Raw genomic sequence first — 16,212 nt, forward strand, 5'->3', positions numbered from 1 at the left:
TCCCCATCTGGAAATACTGGCATCCATTTTCAGCGTCACCCAGGCTGGGATCTCGAGCTCTATTCCTTTCTTCAAATTACTGATGCAACATGTCAATCTCACTTTGACATGTGCAGGAAGAAGAAAGGAAATATTCCTGCAATTGTGGATCCCACCTGGACATCAATGCTCTCTGCAGTGGTTGCATATGTGCTCTCACCGAGAAAATGAATCCAAAATTGCTGCTATGCAGTTTAGAAGCTGCAGACAATCCCATACTGTTGGACATCTGCCTGAAATTAGTGCCCAAACCCGCTGATACAACTTCTGAATCTGCTTCTCCATCAAACCAACATGACCTAAACCGGTATTGAACAAAGCTCCCAAATACTCCAGAGTCTGAGATGGTCTCAGACTGCTCCTGGCAAAATTCACCACCCAACCGAGATCCTGTAACAATGCTATCATCCAGATGGTGGTTGCAGAATTTTCCCACTCCATCTTTCCTAATACGAGTGATATGAGTACAACAAAGTCCCTTTCTTCCGCAGCATGGCCACCACCACCACCACGACCTTTGAAAATACCTGTGGAGCCATGGCCAAGCCAAAGGGAGAGTCTGAAATTGAAATTCCCTCCTTGCATTGTAAAACAAAAATCTTTGATGACCCTTCCCAACTAGTATGTTCAAAAAAGCTTCCTTTAGATCCAAGAACAAAAGAACATAAGAAAATAAGAAATTGCCATGCTGGGTCAGACCAAGGGTCCATCAAGCCCAGCATCCTGTTTCCAACAGAGGCCAAAACCAGGCTCAAGAACCTGGCAATTATCCAAACACTAAGAAGATCCCATGCTACTTATGCAATTAATAGCAGTGGCTATTCCCCAAGTAAAATTGATTAATAGCCATTAATGGACTTCTCCTCTAAGAACTTATCCAAACCTTTTTTTGAACCCAGCTACACTAACTGCACTAACCACATCCTCTGGCAACAAATTCCAAAGCTTTATTGTGTGTTGAGTGAAAAAGAATTTTCTCCGATTAGTCTTAAATGTGCTACTTGCTAACTTCATGGAATGCCCCCTAGTCCTTCTATTATTCAAAAGTGTAAATAACCGAGTCACATCTACTCATTCAAGACCTCTCATGATCTTAAAGACCTCTATCATGAGAGGTCATGTGATGCGGTGAGCCGGGCGAGTCGTGTTCGCCTGAGCTCCGGGAGCCGACCCCCCGAAAAGCTATCATAAGCCGCTGGAAAAGTCGACCCCAAGCGCTGAAAAGACGCGTCTACAAAGGGAAAGCGAGGGGGCAACGATTCTGAGCGGAACCGAGCAATACCGAGCCCGAAAATGGCCTCAAAAACCTTGAAGAAAGATAAGCTCAAGTCAGCCGGAGCGGATGAGAAAATGGCGGACGGAAGCAGCCCCACGGAAACAATAGCCGGAGACGACAGAGGCATTGAAAAGCTGACGGCAGCGGTGGTTGCAGCTTTGGAACATAAATTTGCGGGCATTAATGAGCACTTGGCAGCTTTAAAGACCTCTATTATAACCCCCCTCAGCAGTCTCTTCTCCAAGCTGAACAGCCCTAACCTCTTCAGTCTTTCCTCATAGGGAAGCTGTTCCATCCCCTTTATCATTTTGGTTGCCCTTCTCTGTACCTTCTCCATCGCAACTATATCTTTTTTGAGATGTGGCGACCAGAACTGTACACAGTATTCAAGGTGTGGTCTCACCATGGAGCGATATAGAGGCATTATGATAATTTCCGTTCTATTAACCATTCCCTTCTTAATTCCTAACATTCTATTTGCTTTTTTGACTGCTGCAGCACACTGAGCCAACGATTTTAAAGTATTATCCACTATGATGCCTAGATCTTTTTCCTGGGTGGTAGCTCCTAATATGGAACCTAACATTGTGTAACTACAGCAATGGTTATTTTTCCCTATATGCAACACCTTGCACTTGTCCACATTAAATTTCATCTGCCATTTGGATGCCCAGTCTTCCAGTCTTGCAAGGTCCTACTGTAATGTATCACAGTCTGCTTGTGATTTAACTACTCTGAATAATTTTGTATCATCCGCAAATTTGATAACCTCACTCATCGTATTCCTTTCCAGATCATTTATATATATACATTGAATAGCACCGATCCAAGTACAGATCCCTGAGGCACTCCACTGTTTACCCTTTTCCACTGAGAAAATTGACCATGTAATCCTACTCTCTGTTTCCTGTCTTTTAACCAGTTTGTAATCCATGAAAGGACATTGCCTACTATCACATGACTTTTTAGTTTTCGTAGAAGCCTCTCATGAGGGACATTGTCAAACGCCTTCTGAAAATCCAAATACACTACATCTACCGGTTCACCTTTATCCACATGTTTATTAACCCCTTCAAAAAAAAAAAATGAAGCAGATTTATTAGGCAAGACTTCCCTTGGGTAAATCCCTGTTGACTATGTTCCATTAAATCATGTCTTTCTATATGCTCTACGATTTTGATCTTGAGAATAGTTTCCACTATTTTTCTCGGCACTGAAGTCAGGCTCACTGGTCTATAGTTACCCGGAGCGCCCCTGGAGCCTTTTTTAAATATTGGGGATACATTGGCCACCCTCCAGTCTTCAGGTACAATGGATGATTTTAATGATAGGTTACAAATTTTAACTAATAGATCAGAAATTTCATTTTTGGGTTCCTTCAGTACCCTAGGATGCATACCATCCGGTCCAGGTGATTTGCTACTCTTTAGTTTGTCAATCTGGCCTACTACATCTTCCAGGTTCACAGTGATTTCGTTCAGTTCGTCTGACTCATCACCCCTGAAAACCATCTCCGGAACTGGTATCTCCCCAACATCCTCATTAGTAAACACGGAGGCAAAGAATTCATTTAGTCTTTCTGCAATGGCCTTATCTTCCCTAAGAGCCCCTTTAACCCCTCTGTCATCTAATGGTCCAACCGACTCCCTCACAGGTTTCTTGCTTTGGATATATTTTAAAAAGTTTTTATTATGAGTTTTTGCCTCTATGGCCAATTTCATTTCAAATTCTCTCTTCGCCTGTCTTATCAATGTTTTACACTTAGCTTGACAATGCTTATGTTTTATCCTATTTTCTGCAGATGGATCCTTCTTCCAATTTTTGAAGGATGTTTTTTTGGCTAAAATAGCCTCTTTCACCTCACCTTTTAACCATGACGGTAATCGTTTTGCCTTCCTTTCACCTTTCTTAATGCACGGAATACATATGGACTGCGCCTCTAGGACTGTATTTTTAAACAATGTCCATGCCTGTTGAACACTTAACCTTTGCAGCTGCACCTTTCAGTTTTTTTCTAACTATTTTCCTCATTTTATCAAAGTTTCCCTTTTTAAAATTTAGTGTTAGAGCTGCAGATTTTAAAAATCCAAGGAAATCAGAAATTCTCCCACTGTACCACCAATGATGACCAACTTCAAAGTCGGTCTATTCAAAAATAAGACACCTTCAAGAATTTGTTGACCTGCTTCAAATACAAAAATGGGAATAAAGGTTCTCTCTGTTTTTGGGAACCATGAAATAAAGTGAATACCTTCCCTCTCCCCACTGGGGTCTTGAGACCAGTATGACCATTTTCAATTCTTTGAACCATCAACCTTATCACCTCTCTCTTCCTGACCAAGTGATAAGAGGGAACCATAAAAGCATCTTAAATTGGATTGGAAAATTCTAAGACATAACCTTCCCTTCAGAATCTACTGATCTGAAATAATTCGGACCCAGCTCTTATAAAATTGAAACAGGCAGCTGTCTATCTACCAAATTGGAAATTGGGTCCTGAAAAACTCATTGGGAAGCATGGGAGGTTGCAGATGATCCATTAAATCCCTCCTTACCACCTCTTTTTGCAGCCCAAAAGACCAGGACATCTTCCCAGCGGAGCGGCGACCCTGTTTTGACTTTCTAGAATCCCAAAAATCATTGCAGGACTTTGCCAAATGTGACTCCCCCCACCCCTCCTTTCAGTCTATCCTCAGTCAGTTTGAGGATCTTAGAATCCCCCCACTCTTTGTCCATCTTCTTGAGCTCTTCTCCAAATAACATGTTTCCCTTTTATGGGAAGCTTCATCAAATTGGACTTAAGAGATGGAATTATGCTGATCAGTTTTGAAATCAAAGATGCCTTCTAGCCGCAATTAGAAAGACCATATTTCTCATATGGTTGTGCACAATAAACCAAAGGAAGCATCCATCTAGTAAGGCTGCTCCTGGCTCATCGCATCCAAAAGCTCTGGGCCAATGCCAGAAACCTCCTCCAGAATGCAGTGACACAAAAACACAACTCCAACTGGGCTATGATATCAATAAAGCCGCAATCTTGCGGGCTCCATAACTGCTGCAGAGAGGGAGCTTTTTCCTGTGCTCTGACGAAGCAGCCATGCTCTCTCCCTGAATCCTCTCTCAGCACCACTTCAGTCCAGAAAAAAGTGGGTGATCAGGAAGCATCTCACTCACCCCCAAACCACAGCTCCAGCTGATCTGCTGCCTCGGACCTGCCCCCTTAACAGAGAGATTTGCCAGTCATCACACTGCTCAGTTTTCTCAGAGTTCCTTTCTTTGTTGTTTTTTTAAACTTTATAGCAAAGGAGCAAATCTAACAATCCTTTCCCTCCGGCAGGTAAGTGCAGGCAAGACATTGGGGGGGGGGGGGGGGGGGGGGAGGGATAATTTACCTGCACTCCTCCTCCGGAGGGAGAACTAGTCTTTCACTTCAGGAGTCTTCTGCTACCAGCAAGTCTCCTTTAGCCTAATCAGGCCTCAGACCACAGCATGGGATGCTCGCCTACCATCTGCTGAAAACAGAATGCTGGCAGGCTAAGGTCAGCGTGAATGCACGTAAGGGGTGACTTAAGTCTCCATCTGTTGGTCGGTGGGCATAACCCATTCATCTAGATTGGTCTGACTTAAGAAGAATAAGTCACTACTATAATTTCTAACCCTCTGTTTTTAGAAGCTTTTGGGAAATAACACTCCCCCTCCATTCTGATCCCTAAATCTTTCTGCACCCAGGCCTCTAAATCCCTCTCCTCTCCCCCAAAGAACCTCCTGACTCCAGCAGTATAAAATGTGTACAAAGACTGTGCCAGCACATGCTCACAAATCCCAACTCTTCTGGGCTTCCATGTGAGAAGTGGGGACTGTGAATGGGCACTAATTTATTCCCATGCTAGCTGCCTATTGCCAAAGTCATCAAAGCCAAAACCACAAGATCCATGGGAGAAGGAATCACTGGTACTTAACTGCAAGAAGCTGTAATGAAGTAATGTGCATACTATATATTACTCTGGTAAATATATAATCTTATTGATATAATCAACCCCTCCCTTTGCTGGAGCAACTGTGGGCTGATTGGAGGTTTCTGCCAAATGTGGTGGGGCCTGCCCAAGAATATAAATTTTGCAGTGGAAAGTTAAACAATTTAGTAAAGAAATAACTGGCCTAATGTTAAGCACAGAGCCCAAATTGTATTTACTGCTAGACTCTGAAGAGCAAAGTTCCTTCAAAACATTTGCAGCGTTTTTTTGTCTAATACGGTAGAATAACTGTTGCTAGAATATGGAAGGCTGGCAAGCATGGGGTAAATGTCATTTCAATCTATTACCTGGAATTTAAAAGTAGAGTTAGACAATTATTATAAAGTATGGGCCTCATATGTAAAGTAAAGGATAGCAACATTGTATAAATTCCACTTATTTCTTGTACATACATTTGATGGCATGAACTCTAAGAATGTTCTAAGTATATATGAAATGCATCTCAGAATAGTTGGTCAGTTGTTGATTTGGCTTTACCGATAAACAGATTTACAGATTAATAGCAATGGATGATATTCTTAGCACATTTTATTATTCAATTGAAAGAAAGACTTATGGTAATACTTCTTACTTTATAACTCAGTGACTGGTTTTCTTCACACAAATCAGTAAATTAACTTGCATTATGTTTTCAATGCAGAGAGAAGTTGTGTGTGAAAATAAAAATTTACAAAAAAACATTGCAACATACTGCCTTAATTTGCAATTTTGTCCAGTAGGTTTCATGTAGCTTTGACTGTGAATTTTTGGTTAATCCAGAGAAAATTCTGAGTCATCTGTGCTAAATATTTTTCCTTTTCACATTTCATCTTCTAATTCCTGAAATGTACAACCAGCAGAGGGGGTTGAGGCCATCCATGTCATGAAAGCCGGTATAGTAAAAATAATAAATAAAATAAATAAATAAATAAATTACTGTAACAGATCTGAATAATCTTGGAAAATATACAAAGGGGAGTTGAGTAAAAAGTTGAGAGGTCAGGTAACAGACAGGGGTGCATGGGGAAGTTGTTGGTTGGTTGCATATGGGAATTTGTGTGTGCATCTATCTAAAGTGGAAGAATTTCAACTGGGCAGACTGGCTGATTCAGTTTGGCCTTTATCTGCCACCATTTGTTTTGTTTTTGTTTTTTTATTTCTATACCATTGTTCTGTAAAAGTTATGGCAGCTCACAAAATTCACATTCATAAATTAAAAACATGACAAGATTTGATAAAAAAACATACAGAAATCAAAACAATTTATTTGTACTATGTTACTAAAGAGAAACTCCCTCTAGTGTGACTATATCCTTATAATACAGATATTCACAAAATAATGCTGTCATAACCATGTGTACACATTTCTGTATCAAAGAAGACATTATCAAATCTTTACACTTCACTGTCTTAAACAAGTAGCTAAGGTGAAAACCAATATGAAATGTGATTTTCTAGCTTCAATAATATTGTACTGTAGAGCAGTGCAGGCTCTAGGACAGGATATAACTGAAAACGAATCACTAGAAAGATTTAAATATCATGGTATTTGCCAGTGAGAAAGCAAGCAGCATTTCTTTCTTATCCATTCACATAAGAGCAGCACTACAAAGCAGAATAGTTTAACACAGCCAACAAAAACATTATGCAATTCAAACTGAACATGAGACAAAAAAGCCAAAACACAGGAAGGACAAAGGGGTTAAAAAAAAAATAGGATCACAGGCTTTTCAGTGTTCCTCCAAACATCTCCTTTTGCTTCATACTTTTATAGCTTTGGTATCAGTCTATTACTGCATATTTGATTACATTCTATACTTACAGGAAATTCTGAAATCAGGGGCTCAGTTTAGCCAATGTAAGGCCATATTTACTAAGCAATTTTCCCCACAGACACAAAATGAGAGAAAACCTTTAGTAAATAAACCCCTTTGGTTTTTGCCTATTGACAAAGCATAATAAATGAGAATTACTTTTTTTTTTTTTTTTTTTTTTTTTTAATGGTGGTCGGGCTTTTGTCTATTTTTATACATTAATATTTTCTGGCTTTGTAGGTTTTGGGTACTCAAGAACCAATGCATGTGTTTACAAACTCAAAGCAAGATGTTTAGGGGGGTTTTTTTTTTTACAGTTGTCACTCACCTTATGTTTACATTTCACGCCACTTTACATTTTGTTGGCCCTAGTTGGGATGCAGAACCTGCCATCTACAGAGGCTGAAAATGTACTTGACCCTTTTTTATTTATTCTTGAGTCTTAGCTGTTTCCTTCTGCTTCTCTGGAGTTCCAGCTTAATCTGAACCAATGTTCATTGATTTATGGCTTCATTTTCAACTACCTGGGGGTTTTCAATTATTTTATAACCCATCACTTAGCCTAGCCATTGCAGTGATAGTCCTTGGCCAGGCTCCACAGATGGTGGACACCCTCTGGAACTTAGTACATTTGCAACCTGAGTTCATCCAGTAGGTGGTACAGTTGAGCGATGACTGTGAATGCTGCCTCCATAGCATCCCAGCCATCTTGAGAACAGAAACTGAACCTGGAAATGAAATCCAGGTCTAGGCAGCACAACACTGCCACTGAACCTGAACTAGTAGACTGGCTCAACCTAATGTTTATATACGAATGGACAGCTAAACTCCCCCATAATCATTTCCTACATCTGAATTTTTTTTTCTAGTCAAAGAACACAGAGTAATTTAAAAACTCTAGTTCTGCCTGTATCATCATTTTTTTCTATCCCTAGGGCCTAGTTCAGATTTACAGAGTTGAGCTTTGTCTTCCTGTGTAGTAGTTAGGGATGTGCATTTGTTTCATCCGTTTCCTATGCAAGCATGTAATATGAAACGTATGAAACATATGAAACGAATGCACATCCCTAGTAGTAGTAGTGAACATGCCTGAAAAGTCCAGTTTGTTTGGTGCAATCTCTTTTTTCGGGCCTGCTTTCTAGAATGCATTAGTGATTAATCTCGGATTAGAAGTAGATTATACTACACTTCAAAAACAGGGTAAACTTATTTTCTCTTTACGGCCTTTGCTTAATATTATTGTATAAGCTGTTATATGATCTATTTTTGTTATGTAATTACATTGCATTTCTGTTTTATTGTGCATCACCTTAGAGCCCAAAGGGAAAGAGTTGGTTTATAAATCCAAAAATAAATAAAAGCCCCATCTTTGCAGAGGACACATGCCAGCCTCCCAAGATTTGAATAGCACCATAAGAATTTGTATAAACACGGAACAGACAAGAAACTAATCCAAAATTTTTTTATGGTTGCATAATAGAACTTTATTCAGTAGAAAATCTACAATTTTACAAATAAGGATATCTACAAAGCAATTAATTACCAACATGCTAAAAAGATTTTAAATAGTTTGACAGTTTAAAAGTGCTCATTTGTGCACTTGTTAAAGATTTCAACACACATCACATCTTCTCCTCAACATTACCAAATATAAAATGTTGGCCTCTACTTGAAAATTGTTCTCATCTAAAATATTTTTGAAACCTGTATTTATGTTCCCAAACTGGGTAAATACTAAAGCAAAGTAACATTAAAAAAATACTGCACACCCTAAAAACTTCTGTTCCTGTTTACTCTATCTCCCCCTCTATGAAGAAGAAAGTAGGAACTTTGACATCAGTATCTAGGGACCAATGACCACAATAAACATGGTATCCAGGAAGTACAAAAAGATTTCCAAAATCTAGGCAAGGTAAGACAAGACACACTGCAAAGACTACTGCTTTTTTGGAAGTATTACCTGTTCATGGAAAGGGAAAATGAGAAGCTATGCCATATAAATAAATTTCAATTCCTAGCTCAAAACCTGGTGTACAGAAAAAGATTTTGGATACATTGGAGGCTGGGGTCGTGTATGGAGCAGTAAAAGGCTATATGGTAGGGATGGCCTACATTTGTCTGTAGCAGGAAGAAGAATGCCAAGTGAGAAATTCAAAGCATATATTATCAGTCATTTAAACTAAAGAATGGGGGTGGCAGGAGATGGCCAATGAAACTGACATGTCACCCCCAAGCAATATAGGACATGGGAGGAGAAAATAACAAAACCAATCAGCTCAAAAAAGCAGAAAAGGTGCCTAGGAAGTGCAACAAATTAAGGGAGAAATACTGGAAAGCTATGACTACAAATGCTCATAGTTTGGACAATAAAATCCCAGACCTGCAGGCCCTAATGGTAGAGGCAGAACTGGACATTGTTGCTGTCACGGAGATGTGGTTCACGGATTCTCATAATTTGGATTCAGCCATACCGGGCTATAACTTGTTAAGGAAGAACAGAGAGGACAGAAGAGGGGGAAGGAGCAGCTCTTTATGTCAAAAATAATATCCAAGCAACTGAACTGCAAGGTATGTGGGTAGAGAACCAGCATTGTGGGCCATCCTAAAAAACCATGATGGTGCATTCAATTTTACTGGAGTGGTTTACAGGCCTCTGACTCAAAATGGAAGAACTAGGCAAAAATCTGGTCAAAGACATCCAAAAGGCGGGAAAGAAGGGAGAAGTGTTGATTATTGGAGACTTTAACCTGCCGGACGTAGACTGGAGAATCCCTTCTGTGGAATCTACCAGAATTAGAGAGAGAGTGGATGCCCTGCAAGGGGCTCTGTTCAAACAAATGGTAATGGAACCCATGAGGGAGGAGTTATACTCAACCTAGTGCTCACTAATGGGGATTGTGTCTCTGATGTCTGGGTGGGTGCCCACGTTAGCACCAGTGATCATCATACAGTATGGCTAGACAACTCAAATAGGATATGGAGAAGTCACATGAAGACCCGAGTTTTGCATTTCAAAAATATGGACTTTGTCAAAATGGGTCATACCTGGAGGTAGAGCTAGAAGACTGGGAGAAAGTGGGCGAGCTGGAACAGTGAGCTAAACTAAAAGGAACTATTACAAAAGGAACTATTACAAAAGCAACAAATCTATGTGTTAGAAAAGTAAACAAAAGTTAAGAGAAATAAGAAACCGATCTGGTTCTCAAAGGAGGTGGCAGACAAAAGCAAAAAAAGCAACGTTCAAGAAATATAAAGGAACACAGGGAGGAATATTTGGTGAAACCGAGGGAGACGAAGAAAGTAATCAAGAAATCAAAAGGTCAGGCAGATGAAAGGATTGCCAAAGAGGTAAAGTGAGGTGACAAACATTTTTCAGATACATCAGAGAAAGGAAAAAGGTCCAAAGTCATATAGTGAAATTGAAAGGTGACAAGGATTAATGTGTGGAGAGAGATGAAGAAATGGTGGAAATATTAAACAAATACTTCAGTTCGGTGTCCACTAAAGAAGACCCTAGAGTAGGACTGGCGCTAGTTAACATTTTACCTGAAGATGTGGTGCAAACGCGTGAACCACATTTTTTATTGCTCTTAATTCCAACAAATTGATATGATATGTAGTCTCTGTTGAAGACCACAAGCCCTGCATTTTGAGACAGTGCAAGTGGGCTCCCTGGCCCAATGTTGAGGCATCCGTTGTAAGAATTAGTTGTTGCAGCAGGCTCCAAAAAGGAGTTCCTGTAGTCAATGTTGACGGAGTTAGCAACCACACTATGTCCACCTTCATGGCTTGAATCATGGTCACTATGTACATAGACTGCTTGTACTGAAACCACTGGGCTTTCAGTCCCCATGGTAAGGGGCACATGTGCAGCAGAGTATGTGGTACAATGTGAATCGCCACCACCACATGTCCTAATAAAACCAAGAGTCTGTGCACAGCGGAATGGGCCTGCTGCTGGAGCTGTAACTATGCTCGTTAGTGCATCTGGGCTCTTTTATTGGGTAGAAAGGCCTTGTACAGGGTTGTATTTATTGTTGCTACTATAAACTGCAAAACCTGAGCTAGGGCCATGTTGGACTTCTCATAGTTTATGATGAATCCTAGGTTTTCTAGACAGAGAAATGTTTCGGCAAGGTGCACTTTGAAATCCTTGGATTCTGGGGATACAATTAACCAATTGTCCAGATAAGGGAAAATCCTTATTCCCCTCCAGCACAAGTGGGCCACAGCTATGGCAAGGCATTTTGTAAAAACCTCTAGGGGCAAATGAGACCCCAAAAGGGGAGAAGCTTGTACTGGTAGAATTGAACAATTATCTGAAAGCAGAGGTAGCGCCAACACAACTGGTGGATTAGGATGAGAGTATAATCATCCTTCAGATCCAGGGAGCACATCCAATCGCTGGATTGAAGGAAGCACACAATGGATTTGAAGGACATCATCTTGAACTTTTCCATGCGAATGAACTTGTTGAGCAAAGGTCTAAAATTGGGCAGAGACCCCCACTTTTCTTCAGGATGAGGAAGTATTGGGAGAAATAACCGCAGCTGTGCCGAGCTTGAGGTAAAACACGTATCGCTCTCTGATGGAGTAAAGACCGTGCCTCCTGTTGCAGGAGACGAGTTTACGCAGGATCCCAAGATGGTGCTGCAAGATGTGGGGTTGGAGGAAGGAGTTTGAAATTCAGTTTGTAGCCATGGTGAATTATATTTAGTACCCACCGGTCTGAAGTTATGGCCTCCCAAGCCTGGCCAAAAGTGCAATAGTCTGCCTCTCACTGGTAAAAGGTAGCTGTGGCCGGACTGCATTCAAAAACTCAGCTGTGTTTTTATGTCCGCTAATTCCCTGGACAACTCCTCTGCTGCAACTGTTGCCCCTGTTGTCTGGGAGTTGGTATGGTGGTCTATAGGCGTGATATGACCTGTAGGTACGACTTTGGTAGAAGAGAGTTTTTTGTACTGAGAATAGTAACTTTTTATTTATTTAAAAAATGTTTCTATACCACTTTTCCAAACAAGGTTTAGTCAAGACTGTGTACAAAAGATACAAATCATAAAAATAAAAATGTATAAATTACACAAATCTTATAATAAAATAAAAATAAAACTTTTGATCAAACTCTGCTTCTCTGTAGTGGAGGTGAGAGACAGGACCATCACAATTTGCTCCTTCATTTGAGAGACAGTCTCTCGAAGCTGATCACCAATGGGTTATCACCTTTGCAAGGCAAGTCAGCCAACTTCTCATGGACGTCCTATCCAATAGCACTGGGTCGAAGCCAATTGATGTCGCTGATGTGCGTGCTGAGGTACCAAAAGCCTCATAGATCGTACATCCCATCTGCTCTAATGAAGGGCTTCAAGCTTTGAACACATTTGTATAAAAGTATTGTGTTATATAAAACTGATGCTGTTGAATCTTTGAGTTCAACATGGAGCTCTGGAAGACCTTGCGGTTGAACTCATCCAGAAGTCTATTATCCTTCCCAGGAGGCATGTTGCAATGAAGTCTGGATTTTTTTTGATTTCTTCATAGTAGACTAACAGCACTGAGCCATTTGGAGTTGTACTATTCTGCAGAGAGACAATTTTCACTTGCAAAACTTAAAGTCTGTCTTACGAGACAGGTTCTCCTGAGAATGGACACTTCCATGATCTGTCCATCACTGTGTCCAACACTGCAAGTGACAGTAAAGCTGTTAGTTCCACCACCACATTAAATATCTTTAGAATGTCCATCTCCTTGGATCTAGGGTCCGGAATCTTTTGTGTTTCCACCTTGAGTACTGTACCCACATTCTCCACAAACTTCAAGTAGGTCAAATCTTCTGGTAAAGAGGGCTCTGGTGAATCCTCAGGGGGACCAGATGGAATTCTTGCGGAACTACCCGGTGAGGTCGCAGGCGAATCTTGTGGACCTTTATCTGGATCTGGTGAGAATTGTGGACTAGGATCCCCACCCCTGTCTAGCAGATCAATGTCTTCCTATAAAAGAAAGGGAGGAAGTTCCTGCCTTAGAGAGAGTTCATCCTCTGAAGGGCTGAGTGGCTGCTGGGATTGGGGGCGATGTTTAGGCTTTAGTGAAGATAAAAACATTCTAAAGATGGCTGTGATTTGATCCATGGCTTGCGAGACTGCTCTGCCATCCATGGAGTACTAATCTCTTCTCAGCAGGCAGCCATGAAGAGGTGCATTTCCTACAGACTCTGCTTGGCAGGGCCACTGCTGCCAGCATAATAGAAGAGTCTGGGGACTTAAGTTGCCTCGACATCACCAGTTCGGGACGTGAAGACTTATGTCTCTTAACCAGAGGTTCCTGCAAACGGGGAGTTTGTTTCAGTTTCTGCACGACAAACAAAATATCCGAATATACTCTCTGAGAGAAGGTCCACAGGCAAGGACATGGTGTCTTTCTTGATCCAAGGGACCTGAGCCAATCAGCTACTCTGGAAGAAAAACTATCTGGAGGGTCCACCATGGCTTCCTTAGGTGCCCCTGATGAACCTGTTGCAAACTGCTCATCTTGCGGTGGCCTGCTGACTTCCTGAATCCACTTTAGGAGTCGACCGCATCATGAGTCGCAACTTTTGCGCTGAGCGAGCTGATGTCTGAATTTGCGGCTTCTACTTCGACTGACTTGCTTGCCTCAAATGCGTCATAGTGCATTGAGTGTCAGGTGCATGGTGCGCTTGTGAAGAGGGTGTCTTTCAACTTTGCGTCATGCTTCAGTTGCATTGCCCATTACGGTGTGGTATGGGCTGCACTTGGCCCCGACTTGTACACAGATGTTTTTTGTGCACGTTTGTTGAGCCTCACTAGGTTTACCATGGAACACACTGGATTCTTTACCCACCTAGCTCTTTTTAATACCACAGCCTGCAGAAGTTTCAATGGGTCCAATCGATGATGCGTCTCTTCTCCTGGCTGACGGGCTGTGTCTTAGACCCTGGGGAAAACTGTGCTGAACGGCCTGACAGAGCTCCCTCATTCTCCCTTAACTTAGCAATTTTCGCCGCTCTGTCTCTGCGCACACAAAGAAATCATCCCATAGTCCTAGCACGATGACTACTCGCACTCAGGCCCCAAGCACAGGTAACAGTAATTATGCCCGTCTATGAGGAATATAACCTTGCTGCACTGGCAGCACTTGAAGCCAGGTGCTTTCCGGGACAACATAACACTGAAAAATGCTGATGGGATTCACTTTGAGAGTTAAGTAAAAAGAGGAAAAAAAACCTCATAGGGAAAACTTTCCACAAGACCATTTGGGTCCTCAGAAAAAAAGAAACAGAGGAGAATGACAGTAACGCATGGAACGGCTGCGCATGCACAGAGAGCAAAGCTCAGCAATCTAGGAGAGAAAGCTCCACCCTATGCCGCCAGAGGACATCACCCAGAGAGCATGGCTAATTCAGCCAGCTTATTGACGGGAAAAAGAACAGTAATAGAATTCAAAAGGGTGTGGGTCAAACACAGAGGATCCCTGCTGGCTAGACAATGGAAATTAATAAATGGGGTAAACTTTATTATAACACTTAAGGCCGATGCAGAAAGGTGCGTTCAGTTGAGTGTACCTTTCTGTGCGCAAACTTTTGCATGCAGAAAATGCATTTCCAAATGGGAGTACTGCTTAGCGCCCTCGCATGGAAATCCCATGCAAATGAGGGCATTAAGCATTATCCCCCGATGCAGAGAGACTGCATCTGGCCAGCATGCTTTTTCTAGCGCTGGAAACTAAACCCCTGGTTAGAGCTGGAGTTAAGTTTCCCGTGCTATAAAAAAAATGTTTTAAGTTTAAAACTTTTTTTTTTTAATCTCTGGGTACCTGCTGACAGCCGACTCACTTACCCCGATACGTACCGATTTATCTAGGTAAGTGACTGCAGCAGCTGCCACCACTTACCCAGATAAATACAGATTTATCCATCTATCTGGCAATGATAAGCAGCTGCCACACAGCTGCATAAGTCAGTACTTATACGACTATCTAGGGTGGTTTGCTGCTACTTAGTAGGATAAAGTACAGATAAATAAGAATGTATCTGCTGCCACTTACCTAGATAGCTTGTCAGGGATGCCTCCACCCCCTTTCTTTAGGTGAAATGTGCATTGGATCTGTGCCAAACCCACATTTTACACGAATTTTTTGCATTTTCTAACTCCGGATGCATTAGCATGACATTAGCTTACTGCATTGAGAGTTAACAAAAAATCCAAATTTCTGTGTTATAAATTTGTACTGAAAACCAGCACACATTTTATTAGTGCCAAGATGATTCCATCGGCCTGAAAGTTTACATTTCTACTTACGGAAAGCCTGCATAGAGTGGCAGTTTTAATACCTTTAACAGAAGGCTTGGTGGTAGCCTGCATAGAGCAGAGTTACTATTACCTTTAAAAAAAAAAAATCTCTGAAAAAAGATCTGGGTATATATATGTGTGGGGAGGAGAGAGACTTTGATTATCTGACTACGGAAAATAAAAAAAAAACAACAAAATTTGCTGGGCAGACCAAATGGACCATGGTCTTTATCTGCCATCATTCACTAAGTTAAGAACATAAGAACATAAGAAAATGCCATACTGGGTCAGACCAAGGGTCCATCAAGCCCAGCATCCTGTTTCCAACAGTGGCCAATCCAGGCCATAAGAACCTGGCAAGTACCCAAAAACTAAGTCTATTCCATGTAACCATTGCTAATGGCAGTGGCTATTCTCTAAGTGAACTTAATAGCAGGTAATGGACTTCTCCTCCAAGAACTTATCCAATCCTTTTTTAAACACAGCTATACCAACTGCACGAACCACATTCTCTGGCAACAAATTCCAGAGTTTAATTGTACGTTGAGTAAAAAAGAACTTTCTCCGATTAGTTTTAAATGTGCCCCATGCTAACTTCATGGAGTGTCCCCTAGTCTTTCTACTATCCGAAAGAGTAAATAACCGATTCACATCTACCCGTTCTAGACCTCTCATGATTTTAAAAACCTCTATCATATCCCCCCCTCAGTCGTCTCTTCTCCAAGCTGAAAAGTCCTAACCTCTTTAGTCTTTCCTCATAGGGGAGT

General features: G+C 41.3%; 1 protein-coding gene across 1 annotated transcript in view; it reads right to left on the reverse strand.

Annotated features, from left to right (window-relative positions):
* The window catches only part of MARCH5 (membrane associated ring-CH-type finger 5), a 208,842-nt gene that overhangs the window by 185,270 nt on the left and 7,360 nt on the right, over window positions 1–16,212 (reverse strand). The gene's annotated exons all lie outside the window — the stretch shown is intronic.

The sequence above is a fragment of the Rhinatrema bivittatum genome, chromosome 7 (assembly GCF_901001135.1).
Source record: "Rhinatrema bivittatum chromosome 7, aRhiBiv1.1, whole genome shotgun sequence".
Lineage (NCBI taxonomy): Eukaryota > Metazoa > Chordata > Amphibia > Gymnophiona > Rhinatrematidae > Rhinatrema > Rhinatrema bivittatum.